Source organism: Hevea brasiliensis, chromosome 18, assembly GCF_030052815.1.
Source record: "Hevea brasiliensis isolate MT/VB/25A 57/8 chromosome 18, ASM3005281v1, whole genome shotgun sequence".
NCBI classification, from domain to species: Eukaryota; Viridiplantae; Streptophyta; class Magnoliopsida; order Malpighiales; family Euphorbiaceae; genus Hevea; species Hevea brasiliensis.
Window position 1 is genome coordinate 12,898,428 of NC_079510.1, and position 23,477 is coordinate 12,921,904.

The following is a 23,477-nucleotide window of genomic DNA, read 5'->3' on the forward strand; positions in this document are numbered from 1 at the left end:
ACACAAAACATGTCCAAACACGTAAAATGATTTAGATCCTATGGCTAAAGCTTTAATAGTTGAACCATTGCCAATCTGGACTCTAACATCTTAAGAATGCAAGCTGCTATTATTTGCTAGTTCCTGCATATCATTAGAAATGTGAGAACTGGCGCCAGTATCTAAAATCTAAGCTGTAGATGAACTATGAGTATCATCAGAATCTAAATAACAAGATATGGACATACCTTCCGAAGGTTTATCCTTCTTGTCCTTCAGAGAAATAAGATACTCTGGGCAGTTCCTTTTCCAGTGCCCATCCTTCTGGCAATGGAAACACTTTCCTTTGCCTCCATGAGCTTTAGTCTTCCCTTTCTCTTTAGCTATTTTCTTGGAAGGACTAGGAATCTGAGGTTTCTTTTTCTTATTGTCCTTCTTCTTGTTGGACTTTCCAGCAAAAGAAGATGCAATTAATGCTACCTCTTTTCCTTTATTGCCCGGCATATTCTTTTGGGCAATAACCAGCATGTTGAGTAAACCAGCTAAGGTGCATTCCTGTTTAGTCATATGAAAATTTGTCACAAAATTCCTAAAAGACTCAAGAAGGTATTGAAGGATCAAATCCGTCTGTAGTTGGAAATCCATGTTGAAGTCAAGATGTTCCAACTGCTCAATCAGCCAAATCATCTTGTGGACTTGATCCCCACAATTCTGTCCCTCAGACATCCTCATGCGGAACAGTTGCCTAGATATCTCATACCTAGCATTCCTACTGTGCTTATCATACAACTCTTATAGGTGAAGGAGGATTTAACTCGCACTCTGCATGTTCTCATGTTACTTCTGTAACTCATTACTCATGGAAGCAAGCATGTAACACTTAGCTCTCATATCATGCTCCTTCCACTTGTCCAAAGTTTTATGTTCCTCTTGAGTGGCCTCTGGAGGTAAAGGACCAGGAACATCTGAATCTAGAACATATCCTATATGTTTAAGGTTCAGGACAAGTTTCAAATTTCTTAGCCAATCAAAGAGATTAGGTCCTGTCAACCTATTGCGATCAAGTATGCTTGCAAGGATATTGGATGGTGGTGGTTGTTTTGTGCTCATTATTATTAGAAAATTAACTGCAGAAAATAACCAGATTAATTTGTAAATGTATCAAGTAATTAACCAAAATGATTATGGTCTTTTAATCAAATTGGTCCTCCCACTAACTTAGCGAATCCTACACTTCCAAAGTAGAAAACGAAAATCCTAGTTGGATGGATTTCTAGTGGGTGAATGAATTCTTATAATTCTATTAATCATCCTCAGGTACATCCGTTATTGGAATTACAATAAACTATAAGTGAGCAACTCCTTGCCCATCACATCTCATGTGAGGTTCAATCCTTTACCTAGCCCCTAATGCTTAAAATCTCAGGTAAATCCATTATTGACTTATCTTGCATTAGTTAGTTGATCCCATTGAGCCAGTAATTATGCAAATAATTTTAATGTCCTCAAGTACATCCAATATTGGCCACTAAACCATTTACATATTTACAACATCTCATGCTTAACAATTATTCTTAAGAAAATCTCTTAAATTAATTGCATCTTATCCAACTATTTAAAATTTCTTAAAATAATTGCCCCAATGGAGGGCCCATGTTATAATTACTTTAATTATAGCATTTCCAACTTAATCATTTGTTTGGAAGATTTTATAGTCATCCTAATTACTATTAAGGTCTCACTATGTACATTATCCATTTAGCATGCATATATCATATAATTGCATACATTCTCATACATCTCATGCATTCATGGATAAGCAGTAAATATGGTATGATCATGGACTTTCTAAAGGATTCAATTATGAGCTACCAAGAATTGAATCAGGGCATTCCTAGGTGTATTTCATTCATTCATTTTACAAGAGTTGCTGAAGGAGTACATAATCAACACTTGATCTTGAATTCCTCCCACTGGTCCCACCAATGCTCTTGACCTCCTTGAACCTCTTACAATCCAATATTACATAGTAATCCTTGGCATACCAAGGCGAATTTACAAGAACTTAAATAAATGAAATTACAACCCAAAAATTATTACAAACTTAATAATACATGCCCAAAATAAATTAAAATAAATTAATTAATTTACAATCCCAAAGAAACATAAAAGAAATAAATCCAATCACATTGGTCTTTTATAGTCCATGATCATCCATCATGCATATCACTATTTAACAATTAAAAAAAACATACACTTAAATTAAATTGAATATCTTATATTTATCTTAAAAATTTAGATTTGAATATGATTCAAATAAATTTAAAAATTTATATTTGAATCTCATTCAAACAAATTTAAAAATTCAGATTTGAATCACATTCAAACAATTTTTAAAAATTCAGATCTGAATATTATTCAAAAAACTTTAAAAAATTAGATTTAAATATGATTCAAACAACTTTAAAAATTCAGATTTGAATCACATCCAAACAAGTTTTAAAATTCAGATTTGAATCACATTCAAACAATTTTTAAAATTTTGATTTGAATCAAAATTTAATTGTGTGATTGAAATTCTAATTAAACAATTTAATTAGACATAGGATGAGCTTTTAGATCATACAACAATTGCAAATTAAAAAGCCAAACCTTGAGCCACCCATGAAGCCATAAACCTTGTGCACCATTAGTTGTTCTCTTGCATGCCGCCACACATCCATTGCAACCAGCAATGGATAAATCATCTCATGATCAAAACGCACAATTAAATCATGTAATTAACAATCTAAATGGTAAATATAGTGGCTCTGATACCAATTGTAGGAACAGAAGCGTGAAAAACACAAGTTTATACCATTGAATTCAAAAATTTTCACCTAGGGTCACATGCATCATGCAAGATTTATTTTTATCTATTTGATTTCAATGATAAACAACATATTAAAACTCTTTTAATATGTTTTTGGATCTATATTTGCCATTTAAGATTTTAAAATTAATGAGATTAATTTTAGAACCCTAAATTAAATCAAGAACAAACACACTAACCTCTTAATGCACTACAGTGTATTTGAGCCTTTGAGATGCGTCTTCAGGACACCAGATGTCGTCCCTCTAGCTTGTCCACACCAAGAACACCTATAGCAGCCCTTGAACAGCTTCTAAAGCTTTTTCTATTAATTAGAAAATCAAGTTTTGCCTTTTAAGAGATTAAAGATATAAACAGGACACTAGAAACGATTTCTAGTATTTTTAATTCAAGAGATTGTTTGCTAATCTCTTGGAATAGATGAGAGATGAAGAAGAAGAGAGGGAGAGCCTCATGGTGGCGGCACAAATGAGAACAGCAGCTGGTTGTCATATTTTCTTTTCATAACAACACTTATATAGCTAGGTCAACATATTAAACCCTTGCCACATGTCACCCTCTGATTGGTTCTAGGTTTAAATGACCCAATCACATTGTGCCAAGTGTCAAACCTATATTTAATCTTAATTTTAATCATCTTACATGATTAAAAGACATTTGGCAAGCTTATGTGTAATGCCATGTGACACCATCTCATGGTGCCACATGTCACCCTGTGAAATGACCAAAATGCCCCTGTGTCTTAATTTTGAGTTCTTAACCCAAAATAATTATTTCTCTTCTTCTAATCAATTCATATCAATTATAAATTAATTAATTAATATCTATTAATTAATTTCTCATTAATTAAATTCATATTTAAACGCTTTAAATATAAATTTAACTTATACTATACATCCAATAATCTAGATTTGGTTTCAAGTCATGATAGGGACTTTGCAATCTAATTGCAAACTAAACCTATTTAATTAATCAATTAAACTCTTTAATTAATTAATTAAATCATATTTAATTAGGTGATAACTTGTGTATGTGTGTGACTTACTAGGCTCATCACTAATTGGCAATGAGATATGATATCAACTCTTAATATCATCAGAACTCTTTCTTACTATAAATGATTTCTCTAAATCATTTTATGCACCTCATAGACCATGGTTAATACCTAGCATCGCATGCCATGGCCACCCAATTAGTAGTAAGGTTTACCTTAAATGAACCTATAATCATATGTTACCATGCACTAGAATCTCTCTGTTACAAAATCCCAACTCAAGCTGGAGTCATGGTTTATGTCAAACTCCATTTGCTATGAATATTATGTTCTCTTTTAATTCTAGTTCTTAATTAAAAAGATTTTCTCATCAGAAACTCTTTCTGAATAAATCTATCTATCCTGGCTAGGAACTTGAAACATTAAGAACAATTAAATGAACATAAGATTTTATCTCTATTTACTTAGAGGAACAGATTCCATCTTGATCAACACCTACCTCCATATATAACTAGTAGGAGCCAACACATGCCCATATACCCATACACAGTACAAGTATGAAAGCAGTATGAAACTCAAACTACCTACATATAAGATAAATGTGCTATCTTAAATCTAAAGATTATGTGCACTGATATGATTTATGATAAAACATTGACAAGAGTAAACTCCATGTGCTTATCATAAGTGTCACTGGTTCGGCCTACTTATCATTTATAAGTGCCTATCATGTTTGTCATATGGCATGAGACTCACCATTCCATCTTATTTATATCTCATATAAATAACTTGGGAACAAACATGAATACAATCTTTTTGGATAAGTCATCTCCTTATTATGAAGTATCCTCGATTGTGAACCTATTTATGATACTTTGTGCTAGAAATACTGTCACTCATATTCTTAATAACTTAAGAATAGAATTCCTAACAAAATATCATTGGACCTTTTCTATTACACATAAATATATTATGTAAACGAAAAAGTAAAAATGCCTTTTATTAATAAAAACATGTACAAGATACATACTAAATGATATGCTCTAGGGCATACTACTAATAAGAAGCACAAATAAGCAAATCAAGACCTAAGGTGAAAAACAAATACTAAGGACTTATCGGATATTATAGAAAAGATGAATGAAAACTCAGTAAGAGTAAAAATTGGTCAATTAATTTTAAGAGTCCAAAATTGACTAAAAATGAGATAAATTAAGTTAATGGAGTTAGATTAATTTAATTAATTGTGATTAGAAAAATTAAACATAATTATTCAAAAGTCAAAATTTAATGATAAAGAAAGACCAGTTAATTACAAGTTTGCCCTCACCGCATAATTACAAGATTGCCATTCCACATATTTACCAAAATGCCATTAATGATTTAATGTGGATAAATAACAAGAAAAAGAAAAAAAAAATTATATCTTCATCTTCTTCCCCTTTCATGCCATCCACTTCTCTCTCCCTCTAACCACCATTTTTGCTTCCTTCAAGCTTCCAAACCCTTTAATTCCTTCACTTTTTCCATGCAAAATCCATAGAAAACCTTAAATTTGACATTGATTGGAAGAAAGGGAGCAAAGAAATTCATGGAATTTGAAGATTTGGGAGATTTGAAAATTGACCATTTGAGGTAAGTGAAGCTTTAAGGTTAATTAGTTATGAATTGGTGAAATTTAAGTTTGATTGTAGGAATTATTATAGAAATTGACGGAAATTATGTATGATTTGAAGAAATGAATTTTGGTAAAGGGTTATAGAGTTAGGGTTTTTGAGTTTTGATGAGTTCAATTTGATTTCTATGCTTGAATTGAAGTAGTAAGCATGATTTTTCTTTAACTTGAGTTGATTGGAATTAGAATTGGAAAATGGCAATTAGGGTTTGTATGTAATTATGGTTTTTATGGTAGAAAGCTTGTTTAATGCTCTTAAGGTTATATTATGACTATTTGAGGTGTAATTGGTGAGTTACAAAGATGAATTGGTAAAGGAATTAATGAAATTGATTAGGTGCCCTAAATGTTGAATCTGGACAACTTGAGTCTAGTGGGGTTATTAGCTCATAACTTGAGCTACATAACTCCAATTGATGTAAAACCAATGGAAGATGAAACCTAAGACAAAATTCTAAAAATTTCATGCATGATACATAAATTAGGGCTAGAATCTGGCAATGAAAATCTGGAAACTAGAAAACTAACCAAATGAGCAGTACTTACTTAATTAAGCATAACTCACTTTACAAAACTCCAAATTGAGTGAATCTTCAACCTGTTTAATCCTGAGACACAGGGGAACAATTTATATGAAGACCATAATGCCAAATTATGGTTGTAACCTACCCAAATTAGCTAAAAAATTGTAGGTCCAAAAGCCTAACTAAATTTTGGAATAGCCCTAAAAACCTGAGAAAATTACCACTTGAATAGATTTGGCAAATTGACCATAACTTAAGCTATACAAATGCAAATTAGATGATTCCAAAGCCAAAATAAACATAAAACTAGAAATACAACTTTCATGTTTTGACCTAGACCCAGATATAAGGGCAAATTGGTTGAAATGTTAGAATAATTCAAAATATTAAAACTGGAATTTCCTGTAACTCAGCAATTTTGCCCTGTGACCTCCGAGTAGTAAACAGAGCATAACTTTCTTTGTATATATCCAATTGAGGTGCTATAAAATGATTTGAAAACTTAAGACAAAGGCCTAAAACTTTGTTTTAGAGACCTGATACCAATTCTGAGCATAAGGTGCCTAGATATAGAATGCAAGTTTAAGGTAAAAATCTAGAAAATCTGAAACTACGGGATAAGGAACCTGGAATAGTGCCTAGTATTTTGAGCATACTATTAAAAATGGTAATTAAAGCAAAGACATAGAGGAACAACTTTCATGAAGGTTACTTTGACAAATTATGATTGAAACTGTGTTGAAATTGGGTTCAAAGGTCATGTTCTAAAGCTGCCCTACAGTTAGGTATGGTTAGAATGTGTAGCAATCTTAAGAATTTAATTGATTAGCTATGAGAGGAAGTTAGAATGAGATTTAAAACTTTGAATTTGTGTGTTTTCAGTGGAGAAGAGAACTTTAGAACAAAGGGAGAATTAAGCCCAAGAAAGAAGTTTAAGTTAAGGTTTGTGCACAACTTGAGTTTCTTTTGTATTTTAACTTTGCAAATGAAACAAATGTGAATTTGCCTTATCTTTGAGAGATATTTACATTGTTTTGAGAAAATTTTGACTGTTGAAAATATTTTGAATGCATTATTGTGTTGAAAAGGCAAATGTTGGCTAATGATATTATTGTAGCAAGGGGGTGGTCGGATCGAATGTGTTTTAGAAGCGTTTGAGAAATTGTTACGTTGACAGCCTAATGTGTTGAATTATAATGATTTGAAATGCTTGAGTATTTGAATGAAAATTGTTTAAATTGTTTTAAAACCACAGTTGGCATGAAAGATTTGTTTGCTTCCCTCATTAATAATAGCTAGTGAGGTTGAGATTATTTATATTATCTCCCTCTCTGGCTTGCCAGTTGAGGTTGAGATCGGATGACTACTCATATTTGCTACTAGCCATCCCTCATTAATAATGGTTAATAAGGTTAAGATAGCTTTATCGTGGTGTACAACATGACAATGATCATGAAATTTTGAGTCATGGCATAAACTATGTGATTATTAGCAATACTAAATATTTCTAAATGTGATTTCTGATATTGACTATTTTTACATGATTTCAGAAATGTGTTATTGAAGATTTTGATATTTTTTTGTGTTTCATGGAATTGTGAATAAGGAAATATTTTGTTGTGAAATGATTTTATAGTTTATGATGATTTTATAAATTATTAAGTAGTGCACCACTGAGTGAAATAATCAGCAATAGCTATTTTTATGCTATCGCAGTTAAGGGAAAGGAAAAGACTGCAGAGTGAGTGTAGTAGTAGCTAAATTATTTTGACACTCGGGTATATTTTAATTATACCGTTTTTGAAGTTTGTTTCTGATGTAATGATAACTATATGTATGTAAGAATCATTTGGGTAGTTGTACAGAAGTTTTGTAATATTATTTTTGTGACTTTAAACGAATGTAAATTTGTAAACATTTATTCCTTTTGGATTGTTAATGAAGAAAATTTTTATTCTAAATGTTATGTTGATGAATTGTGAAGTATATATGTTGCACAGATTTTAACAGGTTTTAGATTTTTGGTTAATTAGATTTTTAGCCGTCACCATGTCGATTTTTCACCAATTATCTTAAAGTTTTAAAAATATATATTTCTTCTCTTAAATAAATTTCATGGTATTATCTTAATCTTAAAACCACTAATAACCCTTTTATTGAAAACTTTAAATTGGAACATGAATTGAATTCGTTTAAAATCCTTTATAGTACGTTTAATAGATTATTGGTAGGCGGAGTGCGGTAATTCATTAGGCATATTATGAGATCATATTATGTCTTATGGAAGGGTAAGGTGTGACAAAACATCACCTTAGATGCCTGAATTAGGGTTTGTATTTGAGATTGGGTGAAAGAAAATGGAGAAGAAAGAAAGAGATGCATCAGCTGAATGGAGAAAGGAAGAAAAAAACAATTTTTGTTTTTATATTCTCTTGATATTTATCTCTTCTTTACATATATCTCCTTCCTATTGGCCCCCTTTAATTAGTGATTAATTAACTTAATTAATTATACTTAATTATCTTAATTAATAATTAAATGCTAAGTTAGGAAAATTTCAAAATTTCCCCCAAACTTCATTAGCTTTGTAATAAGGTCCATAGGTATCTTTTTCAAATTTTTAATTTAGCTCCTCATTTAATGCAATTTACATACCATATTCAATATTTGGTTTCTCACTGAAATATACTGAATACGATCTGTAAATTTGGGGCATAACAAAACAAGCTTCTAAGGCATCTTCAGGATGTTGCTTTTTAAACTCTTCTTCGACCAAATCTTTTGCGATATCAACTCTCGAACATGAATCTGAAACATCTTTCTTTTTCATTACTTGAAACAAATTCAATTCAACTTTTTCTTCTCCATCTTCCAATGTAAGCCTTTCATTCTTTACACCTATCACAGCTCTAGCAGTAGCAAGGAAAGGTCTACCAAGAATAATAGGAATGTATACATCCTCTTCCATATCTAATAATACAAAATCCACTGGTATGAAAAACTTCTCAACTTTCAGAGGCACATTCTCAATCACCCCAATTGGAAATTTAATAGACCTATCTTCTAACTATATTGAAATGGTGGTAGGCTTAATTTTCCCAATCTTCATCTTCTCATAAATGGACAAAGGCATTAAATGAACACTGGCTCTAAGGTCACATAAAGCTTTATCTATACTGACATCTCCAATGTGACATGGTATTAAAAACCTATCAAGATCTTTTAACTTGGGTAGAAGCTTATTTTGCAAGATAGCACTATTTTCTTCTATAAGAGTTATTGTCCCAAATTCTTCCAACTTCTTCTTGTTAAACAAAAATTCCTTCAAAATTTAGCATATGAAGGCATTTGTGCTAAGGCATCAGTGAAAGGAATAGTCACATGCAAAGACTTTAGCACCTCCAAAAATTTCCTAAATTGTTTACCTAACTTTGCTTTCTGAAATCTCTATGGGAATGGTAAAGGTGGTATATAAGCCTTGGGTGCTATATATTTAGGTTCTTCCTTTTCATTATCCTTCTCTTTACTTTCTTTTTCTTCAACTGAACTCTCTTTTTTAACTTCAATTTCAACTTCAACTTTAGCTTGTTTATCTCCTTCTCTATTTTTCTCCTTTTTAACTTTCTCTTCAATCTTTTTATCCCCACTCTCTAATGTTTTTCCACTTCTCAATGTGATAGCTTTGCAATGCTCCCTTGAATTTTCTGGTTGGCTAGGAAGTTTCCCAAATGTTTTACTATTTGAAGAGCTCACCTATTAAGTTATTTGATTCTCTAACATCTTGTTGTGTGTTGCTATTTGATCCACTTTAGTTGCTGATTGAGAAATCATATCTTGCTAACTTTGATGGCTTGGTAGCAAAGTCTCAATCATGGCTTCCAGTCTAGCTGTCTTATCTAGTTGTGCTTGTTGTGGTTGAAGTGGTGTAGGTGCAATATGAGGTTTAGGAATTCTAGGAGGAGGACCTATATTCTGCTGAAAATTATGATGTTGTTGATACCTAGAAGGTTATTGAAAATTATGGTGTTGTCCTTGTCTACCTCCCCAAGTGAAATTTGGGTGGTTTCTCCATGCTGGATCATAAATTGTAGAAAACGGGATACCACCTAGTCTTTGATTATAATTCCCCACATAATCCACTTACTCACTCAAAAAGTCTTAACCAAATTAAGGAAAATCAGTTGCACAATTAACATTTATAACTCTAATATCTATTGAATTATTTGAGCCTCCAACTGAAGAATCTACTTTCTTGCTTAACTTGTCCATTTTCCTTGTCAAAGCATCAAACTTAGCATTAATCAGATTCATGGCATCAAGCTGCTGGTTTCTTGATCTCATTTCTCTCACAACTCCACTGGTAGTTGTTATAAGCAATTTTATCCAAGGCAGAAAAAGTTTCATCTTCAAATTTCTCCATAAGATCACCTCTAGAAGATGCATCAATTGTACTCCCAATGGCTAGAGAAACTCCATTATAAAAGTGTTGAACAAGCATCTACTTAAGAATCCCATGGTGTGGGCATATCCTTTGCAAATCCTTATATCTCTACCATGCTTTATACAAGCTCTCATCATCTCTAGGCTTGAAAGAAGTCAGCTCATTTCTTAGCTTAGCTATCTTGCCTGGTGGAAAATATTAAGCTAAAAATGCTTAATAAAGTTCATCCCATATTGTGATAGATCTCGGTGGCAAAGAATGTAGCCACTTTTTAGCTCAGCCGTTCAAGGAGAAAGGAAATAATCTAAGTCGAATTGCATCATTAGAAACTCCATTTATCTTCAACATATCACTAATATTAAGAAAGTTGATACACTTGAATTGTGTAGATATTTTTAAGCACATTCGTATACTATCTCATAGCATTTAGGCAAGTATTTTCATGCATAGTAGTTGATTTTATTAGTTTTTGTAATTTCTATTGTCAAGCCCTTAATTCCATGTTTTCTGCATCATTTCAAGTGTTTGGGTGAAGCCCCACATATAGGAGTGCAAAAGGAAGCATGGAGAGGTCAAGAGACTGAGTATTGGTGCTGACACAAAGTACTGGGTCGTGTAAGCCAAGCCCCAAACCCGTGTAACCTTCTGCCAAAAGAAAGCCAGAGAGCCAATGGAGAAATAAAAGTACATGGTCATGTAATTGGAACTGTGTAATCTGCAGGGACCCGTGTAAGTCTCTACCGGGCACAAGCTTGAAGAACCTTATGGGAACAAAAGTACACGGCTCGTGTAATTGGCGCAGACCTGTGTAAGTCTCTGTGCTAATGCAAGACTCTATAGTTCCACTCTAGCAAGTTTCACAGCCCTGGGCCGTGGAGTGACACATGGGCTGTGTACTATGCGGTAGCCAATTTTATAACTTGAATTCCCGCTTTTGTTTTCTAATTAAATGAGACTCCTAAAGCCTTTTGGACTCAAAATGACCTAACCCTAGAGCAACCATTATAAATAGAAGAGAAAACATCAGAAGGGGAGGGCTCTCTTTTATCTTTTGGCAACACTTTTGAGGAGTTTTGAAGGAGAGAAACCCACACTCTGCACTCTCTCCAGCCGTCTCGAGGAGAGGAACATCAGTATCGAAAGGAGTTTTCCAGCTGAAGCTCCACAAGATCAAGGCTACAAACTTTCTTTGGTTCCTTCATTTTATCTCCTTAGACAGATTTTTATTGTTTTATTTCTTCTACACGATTTTCTTTTTACTGTTTTTACATTTTATCATGATGTTTGCTGAACTCACCATGAGTAAGTAGTTTTCTTGTTCTAAAATTGGGAGATAATGCTTGTAATTATTATTATGGATGAACACTAAGTTTTATTTATTGGATGTGAGATTCGTTCCTTTATTTAATTTCTTATGACCTTAATGCATGCTATGTGCTGGTACCCACTTAGTATTGATCGTAGATATTAATTGAATGATTGAAAGGTAAAGGTTAATATTAGAAAATCAAGATCTTGAACCTAGGATTTCTGACCTAGACATTGGCTGATACCTTTGTGGAACTTCAAAATTGGTCAAAGATCTTAAAGGATTTTAATTAATTTGATCACCATGAAAGTTAGGTTTTAGTTAATTAGAATACACCCTAGGTGCTTTGAGAGAGGATTTAGGATAACTTAGGACTAATTTCCATCAAGGAAAATGATCCTCAATCTAGTAAATAAATGAGATAACATCCCTAGTAAGATTCAAGTGTGAAATCTTAATTCCAAAATTATTTCAAATAAATTATTTCGTTTTAAGTTTACCATTCTAGTGTTTAAGGTCAACAAACTTCATTCCCCAAGTATTTGATAGCCTAGACAGTTAAAATTACTGTGTAGATTGGTACTTACTAATCAAATTCCTTATGGGAATGATACTTTACTCATCACCTTATTACTTATTAGTGATCCGAGCACTTGCGGGATTATAAAACCAGCAAAACATGTTTTTGGTGTTATTACCGAGGAGTTTTTGGCTTTAGTAATATCAAGTGATAGGCAATTAGCTGATTTAGGCAATTATATTTATTATCTAATTTTATTTTACTTGTTGTATTTCTCTTCTTGTCTCTCAGGTGCCCGATTTGGTAGATGACCAGAATAAGGCCAGAAGAAGAAATTTTGGACTGTGATCCAGAGATAGATAGAACTTTGAGAGCCATCAGGAGGGAAAGGAAACATCAAGAGCACGGTCAAGAAGATCCTGAAATTCCAACCATGGCCGATAATAATGATAGACCAAGACTCTTGAGAGATTATGGAGCTCCATCTATCCAAGGATTTCAGCCCAATGTCACTAGACCCACAGTGGAAGCCAATAACTTTGAATTAAAACCAGGATGGCTCCAAATGATTCAACAAACCCAGTTTGCAGGTTCACCAACAGAAGACCCACACTATCACCTCCAGTGCTTTCTTGCCCTATGTGACACATTCAAGATGAGTGGAGTGTCTGATCAAGCAATCAGACTCAGAGCATTCCCATTCTCCCTTCGGGACAGAGCAAGGAAGTGGTTACTTTATCAACTAGCTGGAACGTTCACCACTTGGGAAAACCTCTCTCAAGCTTTTATAGCATGGTATGTAACACCCCTATTTGTATAGCCTGGTATATTTCACTGTTCCGGTGATCAGAGTCGGTCCGGACAATTAAGGGGATTAGAACCATACTTAAGACAACTAGAGAAGCCATAAATACAAATAATTAGTAATGTTCAATTAGTTAAGTATAAACAAGAAAAACAAAACATAAGACGTTAAACAAGCAGAGAGTCACAGCGATGGGTGACCTTCTCGGGAACGAATGCGAAGTCATTTTAAACTCAAATTTCAAACCGTAAAATGTAACGCTGCGGTCCTTAGGACCCTTATGAACACAATGGAAAAGAGAAAATCATGAAAAAGAACTGTTAAGTCAGTCAAATAATTAGGTCAGGGAGCCGGAAGAAATATTGAATTATTTGCAAACCGGGATGAACCGGCAAGGGGCAATTTGGTCAATTGACCCCAGGAGCTGACTCTTGACCTAACTGCCAAATAAAATCGGAAAAAAAGAAAATTTCAGAATCGAGAATTAAATTAAAAAACTAATAGAAAAATAAATAAAAAAAAGAGAGAAAATGAAAAAGGTGTAGGGAGATGACATCATGCATGATGCCATAAATTCCATAATTAATAAATTCAATTAATTAGATATCTTGGTCTTCCATAAGATAAATATACATAAAGAGGAAAAGAAAAGAAAAGAAAAGAAAAGGAAAAAGAAAGAATTAAAAAAAAATAAATAGAATTATTTATAATGACGTCATTAAAGAAGAAAGTAACCAATGGGCAATTAACACACAATTAAAAGGGATAAGGAAGAGTTTAAAATGAGACAAAATCAATTAAAAATAGTCATCTTCTTCATTTTTGGCATCCATGGCCGATTCCCTCTTCTTCCATGCTATTATTATTATTTTTCTTCTACCTTGATTTTCCCTAAGTTTTCTTCCCTAAAACCCTAAACACCCTTCATGAAAATTTATCCCCACACCAAGAGGAACATTTTGATTATCAAAAAGTGAGGAAATTCCAAAGTTTCTACAAGCTCAAGAATTGTTTAAAGAGGTTAGTGCACTAATTTATTTCTATTTCTTTTCTAAGTATAACAAGTTTGCTAAATTAAATTAGATTGATATGAAATTAAAAGAAATTTGTAGGGATAGGAAATTTCTAAATTTCAGCAGCCATTATATGAGTTATGGTTTGATGGATTTGAATGAGTTCATGGACCTCCATTAGTGGAATGATTATGGTTGAGAGCTTTGAAATTAGCTAAATGCAATTAATTAGTGTGGTTAGGGTTTGAGACTTAGGGTTTATCAACCAAAAATGCAAGAAATGATTAAATGGTGTCTTTGACCTATTGTGAAGTGAAGAATGGTCATTTATGACCAAATGAGTTGTGTTGGAATGGTTGGAGTGAAAGCTAAATTCGGAGGGAGAAGTCAACTTTGAAGGACCAAAAATAAAATTTTACAAGTCTAATTGATATGGGACCAATTGGGGATGAAAATAGACATAAAATGACACAATTGTCATTTAGGAATCATGCCCAAAAAGTGACCAAAACCTAGTGAACAAACTGACCAAAGTTGGATAAGTGCAGGCTGCCCTGTACAAACTGACAAAATAAACAGTGTTTGTTCATTTGGTCATAACTCGAGCTAGGCAGGTCCAAATGACCTGAAATTTTACCAGTGGTTAGATGAGATATAGACATAAAACTTTTATGAAGAACACAAACCAAAATTCTGCCAGCAACCAAGTCATTTGGCCACCCCAAGTTGGTGACCCAAAACTGCCAGCACCAAAATTGCCCAGAAAATCTGGGTTGTTTCCAATCCGGCAGCCATGGTTCAAATAGCCATAACTTGAGTTACAAAACTCCAATTGGGGTGATTCAAAAATGAGAATAAACTTAAGACAATAAGGAATATTTTCTATGAAGGAAGTTTTGCCAAATTCTAACAGTAAAATTACCAATGGAACAGTGCAACTAAGAGCACCAAAACTGAAAATTTAACAATTTTGCCTAAAGGATTTAAGATTTGAGAAAATGACCAAAACCAACAAAATTAATGACCAAAATGTGGTATGTGGGTGAAGTTGGAGTTTCCATACCTATTAAGCCTTAAAAAGTCAATAATTTGACTTTAATAGTGTAGTGAATAGTAACTCAAAACACAAAAATTTCAAGAACGTCGAATTTTGCACATTAGAGCTAGGTAAAAGTGAAGTTAAATTTATTTTTGGATTTATGCTAAGTTATGATACTGAAACACTATGAAACTGTGTGTTTCAGCTGAAAAAGACTTGGAAGCTTAGAGAGACTGAGTCAAGGCCTAGAGGCGACTCACGTCAGGTCTGTGCACAGTAATTTTTGTTTAAATATATGATTCTTGAAAATTTGATTTTTTTTTTGAGTTAATTATGAATTGTGTTGCCATTTATGATTGTGAATATGACTTTGAAAATTTACCAAATTTCCAATAAATTATTAGAATAAATTGTTTTGAATTGATTTGGTGTTCACACTTAGCCTGACAGTATCACATTATTCCTCCTCCATTTATGGGGTTGAGATCGTTTATTTTCCTCCCTCTCTGGCTTACCAGTTGAGGTTGAGATAGGATGAGTACTCATTAGCTAGCTAGCCACCTCCCTCATTGATTTCGATTAATGGGGTTGTAGATTGCTTTGTCGTGGTGTACAACACGGCATTGATCGGAAATTTTGTGTCATGGCTTAAGTTGTGTATGAATTGGCAACACTATGTTTCTTAAATTATTTGATTAAATTGTGTTATTATGAGCTTTGATAATTTGCGAAATGTGATTGAGAAATATTTAAACTGTGTTTTAATAATGAATGATTTATGTATTGCATTTCAAATTTTTATTGTGCACCACTGAGTATTTTTATACTCAGCAATAGCTTATTTTGCTGTCGCAGGTAAGAGCAAGGAAAAAGCAGCAGAGTGAGCTGCTATTGAATTTGGGCCTGCACTGATCTTTTGTACGGGTATTATTTTATACCCTTGTAGTAAATTTTGATGTAAATATTATAACGCTTTATGTATCAATGTAAAGTTGAGCAGTTGTAAATAAATTGTAATAATATTATTTTTTTGGATTTCCTTCTGTAAATAAATATTTGTACTTGTGAATTTCATACTTTATGCCATGTGAATGAAATTATTAAATATTTTGTGATGATAAATTTTGATTGAATTCTGGAATTATTTTGAAGTGAATTGAGTTGAGTTGATTTGAGGTTTATTGGAGGTTGGGAGTTGTGAAAAATTTTTGGAAGTGTTTTTCTCAGGTATTTGAAGAACTGTTTTCTCCAATTACAGACGGAACTCTGTCAAAATTTTTATAAAATTTGCGGCAAAATTAAAATGGACAAAAATTTTTACTAGTATTTAAACTTTAAATAAATGGTTTTTAATTCTTACCAAAATGCTCACCACTTCCAAAATGTAAGAAAATTGTTTTAAAATCTCTTGTAGGGTACTTAATGAGTTATCAGTAGGTGAAGTTCGGTAGTTCATTAAGTATTCTACGGGATCATGTTATGCCTTACAGAGGGGTAAGGTGTGACATGTTTTAGTGGTATCAGAGCATGGTTTTTCAATAAATATTGACTGTGTATGAATATTTTATTAATAAGTACAACTGCTCAAGTGTCTTTAATTGATATATATGACATATTTACATCATGAATATGCACTAACGGAGGTCAACCTCCTTATGTTTGATCTCACGAAGTAGAAAATTTGGGAAAACAGAATGGAAGGAGGAGATCATTCCGAAGAACAATCTGTAGAGGCTGAGGTTCAAGGGGAAGCCCCAGTACTCCAAAACGTGAGTGGGTCAGCCACTCCAGCTCCTACTCCGAGATTGCGGTTCCTGCTCGGTTTATCTGATGAGATGGCTGCGTTTTTCCAGCAAATGGCGGGTAATGTGCCACCCCAAGCTCAAATGCAAGTACCTGTAGCACAACCACAGTCCTCAGCTCGACAATATGAAAAATTGATGAAATTTGGGGCCACCGAGTTTAAAGGCACTGTGGATCCACTGGAGGTAGAACAATGGTTGGAAAGAATGGAACGGGTTTTTAGAAAGCTGTAGTGTACGAAAGAGCTGAAGTTCGAGTATTCTGTTTCCTTGTTGCAAGGGGATGCATATGAATGGTGGAAAACCATCCCCCACAGCCTGGTTGAGCCACCTGTGCTGACATGGACAGACTTCCTGAGGGAATTCAGGTAGAAATGGGTTCCTGATGCGTATGTAGATATGAAATTACAAGAATTTTTGAGTTTGAAACAAGGAGACAGAACCATAGCAGAGTATGAGAGAGACTTTTCAAGGCTAAGCCACTATGCTGGAAGCTTAGTCTCCACCCCCAGAGATAGATGTAAGAGGTTTGAGTCCAGATTAAGGCCGAATTTGAGAATGCAAGTTGTGGGTTTCCGACATCAGAATTTCGCTGAGTTGATCTCACAGGCCCTGGAACTGGAAAGGATAGAATCAGAAGGGGCAGTAAAGAAGGGTATACAAGAAAAAGAGAAGACTGAAAAGACTATGGGACAAACATCTGAGAGTGGTTCTGGAAAGAGGAAACAGTTTGGGGGATCCAGCTCCTGTAGATCTGGCAAAGGCAGATTTTCTGGCCAAAGACCACCCGGTGCAGTCAAGAACTCAGTGAGCACCCAGGAGCTCTATCGATGCGATTGTGAAACTTGTGGTAGAACTCATGGTGGGGTTTGTTTCAAAGCTATCGGTGCATGTTTTAACCATGGAGGGAGCAGACATTTCGCTAAGGATTGCACTAGTCCACGCCGGTTTGGACCTTCTGCTACATCTGAGGGATCAGCCCAAGTCTTTGCATCTAGAGGGTCACAGTCAGCTGCTAGAGGTAGAGGCAAAGGTAGGGACCCTGGTAACACTCCTGGAAGTCAAAGCACTATTAACCAGCCCGGTACCAGTGGCGCGATCAGAGTGTATACCATGCGTCGAGAGGAGGAGGTGAAACATCGACGTTAGGTAGTAATTTTTCCATCCTTGACCAAGATGTACATGTGTTATTTGATCCTGGCTCCACACATTCGTATGTTAGTGCTAGTGTTATGTGTTCTACTGCTATTCAGTGTGCACCAATGGATTATGATGTGCTAGTAACAAGTTCATTAAGTCAGGAGGTCAGGTAAATAAATTATATAGGGATTGTCCTTTGGTGATCCAAGGACACACTTTTCTGTCTGATTTAATTAAAATGCCCTTCAGAGATTATGACATTATCTTGGGCATGGATTGGTTAGCCAGGCATCATGCGATGATTGATCAGAGAAAGATCACTTTTGGTCTTCCTCAGTATGGTGATGTAGTAATACATGGGGAGAGGCAGTTATTGCTTTCAAACATCATTTCAGCTGCACTGGCCAAAAAAATGATTAGAAAAGGGTGTGAGGCGTACTTGGCACATGTGATAGACACCCAAGTGGGGAGTCCAGCACTAAAGGACATTCCTACTGTATGTGACTTTCCGGATGTATTTCCTGATGAATTGCCTGGATTACCTCCAGAAAGAGAAGTGCAGTTTGAAATTGATGTTATGCCTGGTGTGGACCCAATTTCCATAACGCCATACAGAATGGCACCAGCAGAACTAAAGGAATTGAAAGTACAGTTACAAGAGTTGCTTGACAAGGGCTTTATCTGCCCTAGTGTGTCACCTTGGGGAGCACCGGTGTTATTTGTAAAGAAGAAGGATGGCACTTTTCGGTTATGCATTGATTATCGGCAGCTAAATAAGGTGAAAATAAAGAACAGATATCCATTACCCCGTATTGATGACTTGTTTGATCAGTTGAGGGGTGCAGCTATGTTCTCCAAAATTGACTTGACATCAGGTTATTATTAGTTGAGAGTACAAGAGCAGAGTATTCCTAAAACTGCCTTTAGAACTCGCTATGGCCATTATGAGTTCTTGGTCATGCCATTCGGGTCAACTAATGCTCCGGCTGCTTTTATGGATCTGATGAACACTATCTTCAGACCATACCTTGACCAGTTTGTTGTGGTATTTATCGATGATATATTAGTCTATTTGAGGAATGCAAAAGAGCATGATAGACATCTGCGGATTGTACTACAGACTTTGAGGGAGAAACAGCTATACGCCAAATTGTCGAAATGTGAATTTTAGCTGAAGGAGATATCCTTTTTGGGGCACATAGTATCAGCAGAGGGTATTAAGGTAGATCCTAGCAAGATTGAAACTGTCCTTAATTGGAAGCCACCCAGAAATGTTACAGAGATTCGCAGTTTTCTGGGGTTAGCTGGATACTACCGTCGATTTGTGAAGGGATTCTCCATGCTGGCATCTCCATTGACCAAGCTACTTAGAAAGGATATGAAATTTCAGTGGACGGACAAATGCCAGCAAAGTTTTGATGAATTGAAAAGATGTTTGACTGAAGCTCTAGTCCTGACTTTACCTACCCCAGGTAAAGAATACACCGTTTACAGTGATGCTTCTCACAATGGGTTAGGCTGTGTATTGATGCAAGATCGAAATGTCATTGCTTATGCATCACGCTAGCTAAAACGGCATGAGAGGAATTATCCGACGCATGACTTGGAGCTTGCAGCTATAGTGTTTGCTTTTAAGATCTGGAGACACTATTTGTATGGGGAAAAGTGTTACATCTACACAGATCATAAGAGTTTGAAGTATCTAGGTACCCAAAAAGAGCTGAATTTGAGACAGAGGAGATGGTTAGAGTTGATAAAAGACTATGATTGTCAAATAGACTATCAGCCAGGGAAAGCTACTGTTGTGACTGACGCCTTAAGTTGCAAGACTATGGCAAGTCTACGGGTTACTCCTTTGTCTTTGTTGCATGAGTTAAGGTCACTGCATGCCAGCTTAGAGATTAATGATGATGGGCAGACAGTAGTTGCATGGCATGTACAGCCAGTGTTAATTGATCAGATCAGAATGGCTGCTCAAAATGATGAAAGGTATCAAAAGTTATTAGAAGAAGTTCAGCAGGGTAAGAAACCAGAATTCTCAATTAGAGATGACGGTCTATTGCTATATCAGGGCAGAATGTGTGTCCCTAATGATATTGATTTGAGGCAAATCATTTTGAAAGAAGCACATGAGTCTCCTTTTGCCATGCACCCTGGTGGTACAAAAATATATAGAGGGCTAAAGGAGCATTACTGGTGGATGGGTATGAAAAGAGATGTGGCAGAGTTTGTATCCAAATGCCTAACTTGTCAGCAAGTAAAGGCAGAGCATCGATTACCCACTAGGTTGTTACATCCACTACCAGTGCCACAATGGAAATGGGAAAGAATAACGATGGATTTTGTAATGGGACTTCCGAGGACACAGAAGAGTCATGATGCAGTATGGGTTATTGTTGACAGACTGACTAAGTCTGCTCATTTTCTGCTAGTCTGAATGGACTACAGTTTAGACAGATTGGCCAGGTTGTCCATCGATCAGATTATGAGACTTCATGGAGTGCCAGTATCCATTGTATCAGACAGAGATCCTAGGTTCACTTCTAGATTCTGGGGTAGTCTTCAGAGAGCCCTAGGAACTAGATTGAACTTCAGTACTGCATTCCACCCACAGACAGATGGCCAGTCTGAGAGGGTAATTCAGATCTTGGAGGACATGCTAAGGGCTTGTGTGATTGAGTTTGAGGGTAGTTGGGATACACACTTGCCTTTGATTGAGTTTGCTTATAACAATAGCTACCAATCAAGCATTGGGATGCCTCCATATGAAGCTTTGTATGGCAGAAAATGTAGAACCCCGTTGTGTTGGGATGACGTGGGTGAAAGAAAGATGATTGGACCCGAAATTGTTCAGCAGACTGAAGAGAAAATCAGAGTGATCAGAGATTGACTTAAGACTGCATCAGACCATTAGAAGTCCTACATTGATTTGAAGAGAAGGGATATTGAGTATGCAGTGGGTGACAGAGTATTCCTCAAGGTTTTTCCTTGGAAGAGAATTATGAGATTCGGCAAAAAGGGGAAACTAAGTCCTCGTTTCATTGGGCCATATGAGGTTCTGGAAAGAGTGGGTCCTTTGGAATATCGTTTGGCACTACCTCTAGAGTTGGAGAAGTTACATAATGTCTTCCATGTGTCTATGTTGAGGAGGTATCGATCAGATCCATCTCATGTACTAGCAGTAGGAGAAATTGAAGTAAATCCAGACCTCACATATGAGGAAGAACCCATAAAGATTCTGGCTTATGAAGTGAAGCAGCTACGGAACAAGCAGATACCATTGGTAAAAGTGTTGTGGAATCATCATTCGGGCCAGAAGGCTACTTGGGAATGAGAGGAGGACATGAGGAGACAACACTCACAGCTGTTCAGAGAATGATACCAGGTAAAATTTCGAGACGAAATTTATTTAAGGGGGGGGGGGGAGAATTGTAACACCCCTATTTGTATAGCCTGGTATATTTCACTGTTCCGGTGACTGGAGTCGATCCGGAAAATTAAGGGGATTAGAACCATGCTTAAGACAACTAGAGAAGCCATAAATACAAATAATTACTAATGTTCAATTAGTTAAGTATAAACAAGAAAAACAGAACATAAGAGGTTAAACGAGCCGAGAGTCACAGCGATGGGTGACCTTCTAGGGAACGACTGCGAAGTCATTTTAAACTCAAATTTCGAACCGTAAAATGTGATGCTGCGGTCCTTAGGACCCTTATGAACACAGTGGAAAAGAGAAAATCACGTAAAAGAACTGTTAAGTCAGTCAAATAATTAGGTCCGGGAGTCGACAGAAATATTGAATTATTTGCAAACCGGGATGAACCGGCAAGGGGCAATTTGGTCAATTGACCCCGAGAGCTGACTCCTGACCTAACTGTCAAATAAAATCGGAGAAAAGAAAATTTAGGAATCGAGAATTAAATTAAAGAACTAGTAAAAAAATAAATAAAAAAGAGAGAAAATAAAAAAGGTGTAGGGAGATGACATCATGCATGATGCCATAAATTCCATAATTAATAAATTCAATTAATTAGATATCTTGGTCTTCCATAAGATAAATATACATAAAAAGGAAAAGAAAAGAAAAGAAAAGAAAAGAAAAGAAAAGAAGAAAGAAAGAATTAAAAATAAATAAATAGAATTATTTATAATGACATCATTAAAGAAGAAAGTAACCAATGGGCAATTAACACACAATTAAAAGGGATAAGGAAGAGTTTAAAATGAGACAAAATTCATTAAAAATAGTCATCTTCTTCATTTTTGGCTTCCTTGGCCGATTCCCTCTTCTTCCATGCTATTATTATTATTTTTCTTCTACCTTGATTTTCCCTAAGTTTTCTTTCCTAAAATCCTAAACACCCTTCATGAAAATTTATCCCCACACCAAGAGGAACATTTTGATTATCAAAAAGTGAGGAAATTCCAAAGTTTCTATAAGCTCAAGAATTGTTTAAAGAGGTTAGTGCACTAATTTATTTCTATTTCTTTTCTAAGTATAACAAGTTTGCTAAATTAAATTAGATTGATATGAAATTAAAAGAAATTTGTAGGGATAGAAAATTTCTAAATTTCAGCAGCCATTATATGAGTTATGGTTTGATGAATTTGAATGAGTTCATGGACCTCCATTAGTGGAATGATTATGGTTGAGAGCTTTGAAATTAGCTAAATGCAATTAATTAGTGTGGTTAGGGTTTGAGACTTAGGGTTTATTAACCAAAAATGTAAGAAATGATTAAATGGTGTCTTTGACCTATTTTGAAGTGAAGAATGGTCATTTATGACCAAATGAGTTGTGTTGGAATGGTTGGAGTGATAGCTAAATTCGGAGGGAGTGTGGTCATGCTGTTGGCAGCATGACCAAGTCAACGTTGAAGGACCAAAAATGAAATTTTACAAGTCTAATTGATATGGGACCAATTGGGGATGAAAATAGACATAAAATGACACAATTGTCATTCAGGAACCATGCCCAAAAAGTGACCAAAACCTAGTGAACAAATTGACCAAAGTTGGATAAGTGCAGGCTGCCCTGTACAAACTGACCAAATGAACAATATTTATTCATTTGGTCATAACTCGAGCTAGGCAGGTCCAAATGACCTAAAATTTTACCAGTGGTTAGATGAGATATAGACCTAAAACTTTCATGAAGAATATAAACCCAAATTCTACCAGCAACCAAGTCATTTGGCCACCACAATTTGGTGACCCAAAACTGCCAGCACCAAAATTGCCCAGAAAATCTAGGTTGTTTCTAATCCGGCAACCATGGTTCAAATGGCCATAACTTGAGCTGCAAAACTCCAATTGGGGTGCTTCAAAAATGAGAATAAACTTAAGACAATAAGGAACATT

At 35.0% G+C, this 23,477-nt stretch overlaps 1 non-coding gene across 1 annotated transcript; it reads left to right on the top strand.

The window, feature by feature from the left end:
- Positions 1 to 10,552: 10,552 nt before the first annotated feature.
- On the top strand, positions 10,553 to 10,659 carry LOC131176262 (small nucleolar RNA R71). The gene has a single exon (XR_009146385.1). It is a non-coding gene; the product is annotated as a small nucleolar RNA R71 (small nucleolar RNA).
- The last annotated feature ends 12,818 nt before the right edge of the window (positions 10,660 to 23,477 follow it).